At 47.9% G+C, this 13,614-nt stretch overlaps 1 protein-coding gene across 1 annotated transcript in view; it reads left to right on the plus strand.

Moving 5' to 3' along the window:
- adamts12 (ADAM metallopeptidase with thrombospondin type 1 motif, 12) overlaps nucleotides 1-13,614 on the plus strand; it is a 532,086-nt gene that overhangs the window by 127,017 nt on the left and 391,455 nt on the right. The gene's annotated exons all lie outside the window — the stretch shown is intronic.

Below are 13,614 nucleotides of genomic sequence, written 5' to 3' on the forward strand. Positions count from 1 at the left end.
GTAGGAAAGCTGACATTCCGGGTTTTTTCTGGAGAAGGGTCCAGACTCGACACGTCAGCTTTCCTGATCCTCTGATGCTGCCTGGCCTGCTGTGTTCATCCAGCTCCTCAACTGGCACACCAGTTCCTTTTCCTTTTCCTTTCTTTTTCTCGTCTTCTTCTCTGGCCTCTCTACAGTAATTTAATCTCACATCAAGCCCTACATTTTTAATGAACTACCTCACCCAGGGGTGGTGAGAGCAGGGCTGGTGAGGTGGGCAGTGGGCGGTGAGAGCGGGGCCGGTGAGGGGGCAGTGAGTGGTGAGAGCGGGGCTGGTGAGGGGGCAGTGGGCGGTGAGAGCCGGGCAGGTGAGGGGGCAGTGGGCGGTGAGAGCGGGGCCGGTGAGGGGGCAGTGAGTGGTGAGAGCGGGGCTGGTGAGGTGGGCAGTGGGCGGTGAGAGCGGGGCCGGTGAGGGGGCAGTGGGTGGTGAGAGCCGGGCAGGTGAGGGGGCAGTGGGCGGTGAGAGCGGGGCCGGTGAGGGGGCAGTGAGTGGTGAGAGCGGGGCTGGTGAGGTGGGCAGTGGGCGGTGAGAGCGGGGCCGGTGAGGGGGCAGTGGGTGGTGAGAGCGGGGCTGGTCAGGTGGGCAGTGGGCAGTGGATAAGAACTGGGAACTGCATGGTGGGAGCTGAATGTATGGGGCGTGTCCTGCAGCAATAGCGAATTGAGCATGGGCTGGCGCAACGAAGGCAGATCAGTAGTGGGCTGGTTCAGTGGTGAGACTGGGGCTGGTGAGGTAGGCAGTGGGTGGGTGAGGTGGGCATTGGGCGTTGAGAGTGGCGCTGGTGAGAGGGGCAGTGGGCGGTGAGAGTGCGGCGGGTGAGGTGGGCAGTGGGCGGTAAGAGCGGGGCCGGTGAGGGGGCAGTGGGCGGTGAGAGAGGGGCGGGTGAGGTGGGCAGTGGGCAGTGAGAGCGGGGCCGGTGAGGGGGCAGTGGGTGGTGAGAGTGGGGCGGGTGAGGTGGGCAGTGGGCGGTAAGAGCGGGGCCGGTGAGGGGGCAGTGGGCAGTGAGAGCAGGGCCGGTGAAGTGGGCAGTGGGTGGTGAGAGAGGGGCGGGCAACGGGGAAGTGGGTGGTGAGAGCAGGGCTGGTGAGGGGGCAGTGGGTGGTGAGAGTGCGGCGGGTGAGGTGGGCAGTGGGCGGTAAGAGCGGGGCTGGTGAGGGGGCAGTGGGTGGTGAGAGCAGGGCTGGTGAGGGGGCAGTGGGCGGTGAGAGCAGGGCTGGTGAGGTGGGCAGTGGGCGGTGAGAGCAGGGCTGGTGAGGGGGCAGTGGGTGGTGAGAGCGGGGCTGGTGAGGGGGCAGTGGGTGGTGAGAGAGGGGCGGGCAATGGGGAAGTGGGTGGTGAGAGCAGGGCTGGTGAGGGGGCAGTGGGCGGTGAGAGCAGGGCTGGTGAGGGGGCAGTGGGCGGTGAGAGCAGGGCTGGTGAGGGGGCAGTGGGCGGTGAGAGCAGGGCTGGTGAGGGGGCAGTGGGCGGTGAGAGCAGGGCTGGTGAGGTGGGCAGTGGGCGGTAAGAGCGGGGCTGGTGAGGGGGCAGTGGGCGGTGAGAGAGGGGCGGGTGAGGTGGGCAGTGGGCAGTGAGAGCGGGGCCGGTGAGGGGGCAGTGGGTGGTGAGAGTGGGGCGGGTGAGGTGGGCAGTGGGCGGTAAGAGCGGGGCCGGTGAGGGGGCAGTGGGCAGTGAGAGCAGGGCCGGTGAAGTGGGCAGTGGGTGGTGAGAGCAGGGCTGGTGAGGGGGCAGTGGGCGGTGAGAGCAGGGCTGGTGAGGTGGGCAGTGGGCGGTGAGAGCGGGGCCGGTGAGGGGGCAGTGGGTGGTGAGAGCGGGGCCGGTGAGGGGGCAGTGGGTGGTGAGACTGGGGCTGGTGAGGGGGCAGTGGGCGGTGAGAGCGGGGCCAGTGAGGGGGCAGTGGGTGGTGAGAGCGGGGCTGGTCAGGTGGGCAGTGGGCAGTGAGAGCAAGGCTGGTGTGGGGGCAGTGGGCGGTGAGAGCGGGGCCAGTGAGGGGGCAGTGGGCAGTGAGAGCAAGGCTGGTGTGGGGGCAGTGGGCGGTGAGAGCGGGGCCAGTGAGGGGGCAGTGGGTAGTGAGAGCAGGGCCGGTGAGGTGGGCAGTGGGTGGTGAGAGCACGGTGGGTGAGGGAGCAGTGGGCGGCGAGAGCGGGGCTGGTGAGGGGGCAGTGGGCGGTGAGAGCGGGGCGGGTGAGGGGGCAGTGGGCGTTGAGAGCGGGGCGGGTGAGGGGGCAGTGGGCGTTGAGAGCGGGGCAGGTGAGGAGGGGGCAGTGGGTGGTGATAGCGGGGTGGGTGAGGGGGGGCAGTGGGTGGTGAGAGCAGGGCCGGTGAGGTGGGCAAAGGGCCTTTCACATGGCGGTGGCAGTGCCTGACCTCCTGGGTGCCCTAGTGATTGGACTGGTGCCTGCACCATTGTGGAGATGGGACTTGGGACTGAGATCTGGCCTTTTCTTTGTCTCTTCCCTATCCTCTGGCTCCGTAAAATCTTGTAATTCTGGCTTCTCTAACTAAGTGGGTGCCAGTGAATGGCGACTTTGTGCACTTTTCGCTGTACCTTGTACAGTTTTCGCAAAATTTCCCTATTTTTATACACCATTCCGTTTGAAATTAAGGTTATCAGTGCATGTGTCTTCCGTGTTATCTGCTGAACTCGTATATTAGCTATTTGAGATCGATGCACAAGAATTGCCAAATCCCTGTGTACTGCAATGATTTTGGATTTCTATAATATTCAGCTTCTGTGTTCTTTCTTACAAAGTGCGTAACCTCACATTATGTTCCATCTGACAGGCTTTTGCCCATTTGCTTCATCTGTCTCTGGTCCTCTGCAGATTCTTTGTGTCGTCCTTATCATTTGCCTTCCCCACCTATTTTTGTGTCACTTGCACACTTGGCTACAGTGTATTCACTTTCCTCAGCCAAGTCAATACTATACACTGCAAATAATTGTGGCCCTGGTACTGAATCCTTTGCCAGTCCACTAGATACAGGGTGCCATCCTGAAAATGCCCTCCTTACCACAACTCTTTTGATGTATTAGTCAATCTTCTAATATATGAACTTCAACACCATGGGCTGTTATCTTACTAATTAATCTAACTTATGGTACCTTATCAAATGCCATCTGAAAATCAGAATACATCCAATGATTCCCCTTTATCTATTCCGTTGGTTACCTCAAAGAATTTTACTGAATTTGTCAGGCATGATTTGCTCATTTTGTGAAGCCCTACTGTCTCAGCTTGATCATTTTATGTATTTCTAAATGTTCTTAACAAATATTAAGATAACTTACCTATTGTTTGCTATTTTGTCTCTTTCCCTTTTGGAATAAGCATGTAATATTAGCAGTTGTCCAATTCTTTGGAACCTATCCAGAATCTAAGAACTCTGCAACTATTGCTACTAGCACATTGCCTGTCTCTGTTGCTACTTTTTAATATCATATTGTTCATTCCATCAGGTCCAGGGGACCTGTTGGTTTTTAGTCCCATTAATTTCCTTCGCATTTTTTCTTATTGTATATATTTTCTCTTCTTTTTTTACCCAAGTTTTATCCAAGGAAGTAATTTTGATGTTTGAATTCCCTCAATTTTTCACTTGGTTGTGACCAATCTATCTTCTAACTGCAGACAAGACAGCAACTCAGTAATCCCAGTTTGAACCTGACAAATAAGGAATGTGTCCAAATAGCTCAGGTTCATTCAGTCCCTTTCCCTGTTTGTGTGGGAATCACCTAGTTTTTAATCACTGCTTCTCTAGTGTGGTGTTGCTGAAATTCGGAACTCACTGGACAAACTGTGAAACTTTAGGCACCACACAGGAGAAAGATGTGTAAATATGATTCTCAGAAATATATGGACAGGTACAAGCTCTTTCACGCTCTGAGCCTCCTCTGACATTCATTGTGATATTGAAGTTAATCCGTTAAATCCTTTGGTGAAGAGAAACTTATCAACCTCGCATTTAATATTGAACACACATATCTCCTGTTTGCAGAACAGAATGTCACAATTTTTGGTACCATTTCCATGCAGAATTCCTGAAAGCCTGACTTTGACTTTTCGGTAACGTACTCATTCCCCATCCAGTAGAAAGCGTCATGTTATGTCTCGCAGCTGATGTATGGTGCACCTTGAAGGGATATGCTTATGAGGTTATCATCATATCATGGCATGTGATCTCATTGGTATAAATTCATAGTGTCCTTATTGACTCCTCTCGCAGCATGTCACCCTGCAGGAAGCGTGCTCCATTACATAAAAACTGCTGAGTTTGAGTGCAGGCACACATATCTGTGATTGTAATGAGCATGTGTAAGTATCAAGAGCTGGAATAGAAGTTAGTTGAATTTTGATTCTATGTACTAAATACTGTGCCTATTTCATCTATTATGGAACTTAACATCAATATCATCTGATATGAGCTATCACATCCTATCAAATCAGAAGAAGTCTTGCTCTACCTAAGCTATCTGGCTTCCTTTTACATCTTGAAAATGTAACTAACTTGTCTTTTTACTTTCTAAATTTCAAGAAATACAACTCATGTTTGTGTAATATTACCACCTAATTTAACTCTTAGAATCCAGATATCATCCTGGCAAACTTACGCTGCACTTACTCTAAGACCAGTGTAACTTTCCTAAAGTATGGTGCCCATTGCTGGTCACTATTCCAGCTGTAATCTAGCCAAGGATATGTATTGCCATGGCATGAATTCTCACTTGAGTACATAGAACCTCCTCTCTCCCTCCACACCAGCCTCTTCAGAGCTTCATCACTCCCAAATTTTCACTTCATAAAAGAAGGATATTCTGAGTTAGTGTAGGGTCAGTGTAAATTTATTGTTGCTATGTCTGAATTCCAAGGGTTAAATTATGTAGTAAAGTTATTATATTACACAAACTGGGGTTGTATGCCCTGAAATTTAGAACATATAAGGTGATGTGACCAAAGAGTTTAGATACAAAAAGAAAACAAGATACTGCAGGTAGAGAGGAACTGTTTTCCACTTACAAAGTGCTCTGATTCATCCTTTTCTAGATCCATGATGGATGATCTCGCACGTGCCTACTGTGAAATTCATATGCCATGTTTGCACATTTACTGTACTTGACTTATTCACATCATTTTGCAGCTTCTTTCTGAGTATTTTGTAAGATCGTAGCAAACTCAGATGTGCATTCTGTCCCATCATCTGAATCTGTGATAAGAACACTGGATAGTCGAGAACCCTAACACAGATTTCAGTTGGATCCCACTTGTTATTGCTGGGCAATTAGAGTATTAATTCTAATCTCCATCTCCATCATACGTTATACTTATTTCTGATCATCTTTATTTCTGCTGTTGTGTGTCATAATTATGTAAGGTCAGACTCAAGCATGGGTCAAGTTAAAACATTTTATTTCATTTATTCAAAGCAGCTTTTATCTGCAGAGATTAACAGCATCCACAGTTTATTTAGTTTTTATTTAGAAAACAGAGTGGTCAGTTGAAGGAGCTTCTCTTTTAATGATTCACACTCCTGTTTGCTACTTTGCACACGGAATGATCCCTGATCCAGGAAAATGGTTTATGACCAGAAGCGCTGCACCAACAGATCAGAAGGGCAAAAGCAGACTGATAACTCTATTCAGAGATAATGGGAACTGCAGATGCTGGAGAATCCAAGATAACAAAGTGTGAAGCTGGATGAACACAACAGGCCAAGCAGCATCTTAGGAGCAGAACGTCAGCTCTTGTGCTGTTAAGATGCTGCTTGGCCTGTTGTGTTCATCCAGCTTCACACTTTGATAACTCTATTCACTTTGGTAAACAAATGGCATCCATTCTGTTAGCCTTTCAAATCACACACCTGTGTGTAATATTTATAGCAGCGCTCCTCATTGTAATCATGTTTTGTAGCTTGTCGCTGTTGCCTAACTTACTTTCCAAAGTAAAAACTGAAGAACTGTGGATGCTGTAAATCAGGAACAAAGACAGAAGTTGTTGGTAAAGCTCAGCAGGCCTGGCAGCATCTGTGAAGGAAAAATCAGAATTAATGTGAGGTGACCCTTCCGCACTGGACCTGAAACGTTAACTGATTTTTTCTTCACAGATGCTGCCAGACCTGCTGAGCTTTTCCAGCAACTTCTGTTTTTGTTACTTTCCAAAGCGTTTACTACCATGTTGCTGATAAAATAAAGACAGAAATGAATTTCATCTTAGAAAGGAATTAATATTACTAAATCTTCGCGTGCTGAGTTCAAAATATGACAATAAAACTCAGTGTATACAACATTTTAGGTATAATATCATTTCCTAGACTTAATTGCATATGGATTCCAAAGTCGTATTGCTAGGGGAGCAGAGGACAATATGAAGAAGATTGTGCTGAATATATAGAAGTCAGGCGTTGGAAAATTCTGCCCTGTGTCTCTGTTCTTATGTAAAAGCAGTTCAAATTAAACAATTACATATCCTTCATTTATGGGGTTGGCTTTATTGTGGTCATAACAATGGAGAAATGAACAAAAATGAATGCTAATTAGATTAGATTCCTTACAGTGTGGAAGCAGGCCCTTTGACCCAACAAGCCCACAACACTCGTTGGAGCATCCAACCCAGACCCATCCCACTATAACCCATGTGCCCTTGAACACTATGAGCAATTTAGCATGGCCAATCCACCCAGCCTGCACATTTTTGGACTGTGGGAGGAAACTGGAGCACGCAGAGGAAACCCACGCAGACATGGGGAGAACATGCAAACTCCACACAGACAGATGCCCGAGGCTGGAATTGAACCTGGGTTCCTGGTGCTGTGAGGCTGCAGTGCTAACCACTGAGCCACCGTGCTGCCCCAAGCCACCATGAGCTTAAAAACTTTCCTTTTTGAAGTTATAATTGGAAATAATCTTGCCTTTCATTTAATACTCATTTTACACAAATTTATTATTTAAAGGACAGTTTTCCCTGGATCGCTTTGATACTGGAGAATCTCTTATCTCCATTGTCAAGCTGGGGCCATTAGCTGCTCCACTGATTAAACCCAATATTGCCCCACAATTCTGATCTGTTTAATGTAATAATGTGAATTATGAATAGCTGTTGGAGAGCGCTTAAGGGGCTGATTGACAGGTAAATTTTCTGTGAGTGCTCATTAAAGAAACTGCATAACACTTTCGAGGCTTCTGCTTGACCATATACTTTTTGCTAACAGCAGCCAGCTGATTGGTTACAAAGTAGTTGCAGCATACTTTGTGAACATTGCTTAAAGGTTAATCATGGCTTACTGTCAATTTCTGCTGGGAATTGCAACAGTTTTGAAACACTGTGGGAAACCTTCTTGGACATTTTCTCAAGGCTTCCCTATCAATACTTATTCTCAACATTTCCTGAGGACCTCACCTCGAAGAAGCGAGTGCTGTGAAAACATACCTTAAAAGATCCCTTGTAGGAGCCAACAGAATAAAGTGAATGGTTGGTCCTGGTAGGTTTACTAGGGGACTCTGCTTGGACTACAGATGGAATGAGGGGAAGAAATGAAACCAGGTAGAGCAGCACTAGGTATTGGAGGAAAAAGCTGGGCAAGTTGAGCTCCTTTGCTCCGTTGAGTAAAGGCAACGTTTCCTCCTGTGAACCTTTTAAAGCAGAATCTCAAATGCTGCATTCAAGCATCTGTAAAGCCTCACATTCATCCCTGACCCATCTTATTGCCACTGTAGATCTGTCAGTGAGCCAACCATCTTACTCATCCCCTCCAGTGGAAGAATGTAATTGCAGGTTTTATATACAGCTTCAGGATAACTGCAATATTTACTGCAATATGACAATAAAACGATGTGAAGCTGGATGAACACAGCAGGCCAAGCAACATCAGAGGAGCAGGAAAGCTTGAAGTTTCAGGTTGGGACCCTTCTTCAGAAATGGGGGAGGGGAAGGGAATTCAGAAATAAATAGGGAGACAGAGGGAGGCGGATAGAAGATGGATAAAGGAGAAGATAGGGTGAGAGGAGACAGACAGGTCAAAGAGGCGGGGTTAGAGCCAGTGAAGGTGAATGTAAGTGGGGAGAAGGAGGGATAGGTCAGTCCAGGGAGGACGGACAGGTCAGGGGGTGGGATGAGGTTAGTGGGTACGGGGTGGGTGTGGGGCTTGAGGTGGGAGGAATGGTTAGGGAGGCGGGGACTAGCTGGGCTGGTTTTGGCATGTGGTCAGGGAAGGGGAGATTTTGATGCTTGTGAAATCCACATTGATACCCTTGGGCTGCAGAGTTCCCAAGCGGAATATGAGATGCTGTTTTGGCATCTTTTGGGCGGTATCATTGTGACAATGCAGGAGGCCTAGGATGGACATGTCTTCCGAGGAGTGGGGGGTGGAATTGAAATGGTTCGCGACAGGGAGGTGTAGTAGTTTGTTGCAAACAGAGCGTAGGTGTTCCGCAAAGCGGTCCCCATGCCTCCGTTTGGTTTCCCCGATGTAGAGGAGGCCACAATGGGAACAGCGATTACAGTATATAACATTGACAGATATGTAGGTGAACATCTGTTTGATGTGAAAAGTCTTCCTAGGGCCTGGGATGGGGGTGTGGGGGGAGGTATCGGGGTAGGTGTAGCACTTGCTTCAGTTGCAGGGAAAAGTGCCGGGTGTGGTGAGGCTGGAGGAGTATGTGGAGCGGACAAGGGAGTAACGGAGAGAGTGCTCTCCCCAGAAAGCACATAAGGGTGGGAAGGAAAAATGTCTTTGGTTGTAGGGTCGGATTGCAGATGGCAGAAATGTCGGAGGATGATGTGTTGGATTTGGAGGTTGGGCGGATGGTGCGTGAGGACGAGGGGGATTCTGTTTTGGTTATTATTGTGAATAGGGAGTGTGAGGGATGAGTTGCGGGAAATGCGGGAGACACGGTTGGGAGCATTTTCGATCACTGTGGAGGGGAAGTTGTGGTTTTTGAAAAAAGAGGACATCTGGGATGTTCGGGAGTGGAATGCCTCCTTCCCAAAACCCCCAAACCTGACTGCCCCGGTCGACCCATTGTCTCCACCTGCTCCTGCCCCACCAAACTCATCTCCACCTATCTGGACACCATCTTCTCCCCCTTGGCCCAGGAACTCCCTATCTACGTCCGTGACACCATCCACACTCTCCACCACCTCCAGAACTTCCAATTCCCCAGTCCCCAACACCTTATTTTCACTCTGGACATCCAGTCCCTATATACCTGCATTCCCCATGCCGATGGCCTAAAAGCTCTCTTCTTCCTGTCCTGCAGACCAGACCAGTCCCTCTCCACTGACACCCTCATCCACTTACCCCCTCAACAACTTTTCCTTTAACTCCTCCCACTTCCTACAGACAAAGTGGGTGACCATGGGTACCTGCATGGGCCCAACTATGCCTGCCTCTTTGTGGGTTATGTGGAACAATCCCTCTTCAGTACCTTCACTGGCCCTAAGCCCCATCTCTTCCTCCGTTAGATTGATGACTGTTTCGGCGCCGCCTCGTGTTCCCACGAGGAGCTTGAACGGTTCGTCCACTTCACCAACACCTTCCACCCTAACCTTAAGTTTACCTGGACCATCTCTGACCATGTCTCCTTCCTGGGCCTCTCTGTCTCCATCTCTGGCATGCACCTGGAAAACGATATCCATTTTAAACCTACCAACTCCCACAACTACCTGGAATATTCCTCTTCTCACCCACCTTCCTGTAAAAATGCCATTCTCCATTCCTATTCCCTTCGCCTCCGCCGCCTCTGCTCCCAAGATGAGGCATTCCACTCCCAAACATCCAAGATGTCCTCTTTTTTTCAAAAACTGCAGCTTCCCCTCCACAGTGATCAAAAATGCCCTTGACCGTGTCTCCCGCATTTCCCACAACTCATCCCTCACACCTCCATCCGCAATAATAACCAAAACAGAATCCCCCTCGACCTCCACGTACCACCCGACCAACCTCCAAATCCAATGCATCATCCTCTGACATTTCCGCCATCTGCAATCCGACCCTACCAACAAAGACATTTTTCCCTCCCCACCCTAATGAGCTTTCCAGAGGGACCAGTCTCTCTGTGAGTCCCTTGTCCGCTCCACACTCCCTTCCAGCCTTACCACCCTCGGCACTTTTCCCTACAACCGAAGCAAGTGCTACACCTACCCCCATACCTCCCCCCACACCCCGATCCCAGACCCTAGGAAGACTTTCACATCAAACAGATGTTCACCTACATATCTGTCAATGTTATATACTGTAACCGCTGTTCCCATTGTGGCCTCCTCGACATCGGGGAAACCAAGCGGGGGCTTGGGGACTGCTTTGCGGAACACCTATGCTCTGTTCTCAACAAACAACTACACTTCCCAGTCACGAACCATTTCAATAATCCCTCACCCCACTCCTCAGACGATATGTCCATCCTGGGCCTCCTGCATTGCCACAATGACACCGCCCAAACGATGCAGGAACAGCATCTCATATTTCACTTGGGAACCCTGCAGCCCAAGGGTATCAATGTGGATTTCGCAAGCTTCAAAATCTCCCCTCCCCCGAGCACATGCCAAAACCAGCCCAGCTAGCCCCTGCCCCCCTAACTATTCCTCCAACTTCAAGCCCCACCCTCATCCTCTACCCACTAACCTCATCCCGCACCCCCCTGACCTGTCCGTCCTCCCTGGACTGACCTAGCCCCCTCTAACTCCCCACCTACATTCACCTTCACTGGCTCTAACCCTGCCTCTTGGACCTGTCTGACTCCTCTCAATCTATCTTCTCCTTTATCCATCTTCTACCCACCTCCCTCTGTCTCCCTATTTACTTCAGAGTCCCCTTCCCCCTGCCCCCATTTCTGAAGAAGGGTCACCACCCGAAACGTCAAGCTTTCCTGCTCCTCTGATGCTACTTGGCCCGCTGTGTTCATCCAGCTTCACACCGTGTTATCTCAGTTTCTCTAGTATTGGCAGTTCCTACTATCTGTATGATAATTTCCTGCAATATGTTTTAGTTGCTAAGGAAATGGCCAATATGGAGCCTTAGCTGAAGTGGTGGTTTAACTCCTATGCAATGCAAGAAGCCACATCGATAAGGAGGCTGAAGGCGGCTTTAGGAATAGCTGTATGAAGCTTTATTAAACAGCTGAATGACAGAGGAAATGTCAGATTGTCCTCATTGAACAGGTTGCATGGTGTTATGATGGATAATTTCAATTTGCTCAGTCCTTATTGATTTGTGTAAAGACTGGAAAACTAAAACAAGGCCACTAAAGCAGAATCAGAGAGAGTGTCAGGAGGGTAAGTTCAGCTCTGTTGTTTCGTTGAGTAGAGGCTCTCCATCTTTCTTTGGGGCTCCTCTGCCATTGAAGAGCCTTGATGCCCACATCCCCAATCTGTGAACCATCCTGACACCCGCATTGCGTGTGAGCCAGAGCACCCCACACCTTTAGTGGAAGTGGTGTATAAGGGACACACGTATCTGACTCCAGGAAACTTGCTCCGTATCGCACTGGATTGCTGATCTTGTCTATGAGCATTGTCCAGCAAATTTGGATTGTAGCCAACAGCAATTAAGATCAAAATTTAAAAGTACTGGTACAACTTTTCAAACAGGCACAACATTCATTTCATGCCGCTAACTAATAATAACCTTTTCTCCTAATGTGTTAATACTTTTAAAATCAGCAGTGTTTTGCTGCGATAGATTGTTGATAGAAAGCACAACAACTTCTGTTATTTGAACATGGCCTCGAAGTATTTATATTGCAGCAATTGTCGGTTTGATGTTTAAGGTGATTTCTCAAACAATGGCGTTAGCTGTGATCTGGACTTTCCCTAGTCCTGGAAGGTGGCTTATGGATATTTAGCCCAAAGCAAATAAATACCACATCCAGGTACTTTAGCACTCATTATTGAGGCTTTATAGCTGACTGTGCATTTTCCCCACAGTTGCCAGGTGGAAATTCTTGGAGGCTGGACATTGTTCTATTGAAGACAACTGAGTTCAGCAGAGCACTGCGCTACTGTGTGACTTGTTCGATAATGTACCAGGATGCACTCCTGCTGAAAAAGTAGTTGAAGCAGAGTTCTGGAATAATTTTTACCACAGAGGTGGATAGATTCTTGTGAAGCAAGGGAGAGAAGGTTTATCAGGCGTCGGCGAGAATGTGGATTTTAACTTTGTAGTGATTAGAACCAGGTAGTCGTCGCAGCCAGTGTACCATGCACTTGTGAATAAAAGGTGACTTGGTGACGGGATACTGGCCTCTATGTAGTTATGTTAAGGTTATTGCACGTTACAAATGGCCAAAGGGCCTAGTTCTGTTCATATTTCACACGATTGGATGGAAACTTGGTGAAGCTGACAATATGAATGGGCTGATGAGACAAATGGGAAGGTTTCTGAAAGGAGAATCGGCATCAATAATAGTGAGTGTAATTATTGAGGCTAGGTATAAGAGGGATATTTAGGTGAGGCCCAGGGTTTATTTTTCTTGGTTCTCAAAGCGCATGCATTCTTTCACTGCAGTTTAACCAGCAATTAAACAAAAAAAAGTTCCTCACCGTTTTTGCAGCTTGTTATAGTTAAGGATATTAGAGTTGTGCAAAGTAATCTAATTAACATGTCATAACATTCAATTTTGTACAGTGGAACATAATGCAGAGTTTCATTTCAGTAGGGGTTAAATTGTATCAGCTTTAGTGTTTGACGGTATGCACAGCAACTCAAGTAAATTGCAATGTAAATATGAAACAGTAAATCCCAGTAATGTTTTCTTTTTAAATGCCATTAACAATAAATGAAGTGGCACACTAAAGTTTAAAAACATCTCACCAGCACCTTTGGGAAAAAGAATCCTTGAAGGAAAGAGAATGTAGTGTTCTGACATGTTACTATTCATACTGCAAAATGAATCATTGCTTGCCTGATGCTTAATCCTCCAATGATCTCATCCCTTCTCATGAGTGATGATTAAAAGTGGTGTTTGGAAAGAAAGTTGGCAACCTTCAAAACCAATGAGGAAAGTCGTGAAGTACTTCTAAAAGTCTGCTGCAAGAAATGTGCAGTTAGCACCTGCTCCATATTTGGTGCAAAATATATTGAAGTGGCCTGAAATATGTTAGGATTTCCAGTGCTATGAATTGATTACTTAATTTGCAGAGCAAAGTTCTGCCCCGATGTTAAAACTGGAACTTTAACAAGTTTCCCGGGTGCTCAGCTTCCCTGTGAACTGGAAAAGGCCATGCAGGCCAGTACTGTAAGGTAATCACCCCTGGAGTGAATGTTTGCATTTCTATTCGGTGATAAACTATCTCTGCAGGAATCTTCAGCATCTGTTTCTTGACTTGGCTACTATGAACACAAGAACAAAGATAGGCCACGTACGTACAGAATGCTGGAGAAACTCAGCAGGTCTGACAGCATGTGTGCTGACAGAAGCCATACCAGACTTGAAATGTTAACCTTGTTTCACTATCCACAGATGATATCAGACGAGCTGAGTTTCTCCATTGTTCTCTGTGTTAGTTTCAAATTTCCAGCATTCATTGTATGCTGCCTTTAACAATAGACTATTCAGCCCTTACACTCAACTCATAGAATCGTAGAATCTC

This window comes from Stegostoma tigrinum, chromosome 1 (genome assembly GCF_030684315.1).
Source record: "Stegostoma tigrinum isolate sSteTig4 chromosome 1, sSteTig4.hap1, whole genome shotgun sequence".
Taxonomy (NCBI): Eukaryota; Metazoa; Chordata; class Chondrichthyes; order Orectolobiformes; family Stegostomatidae; genus Stegostoma; species Stegostoma tigrinum.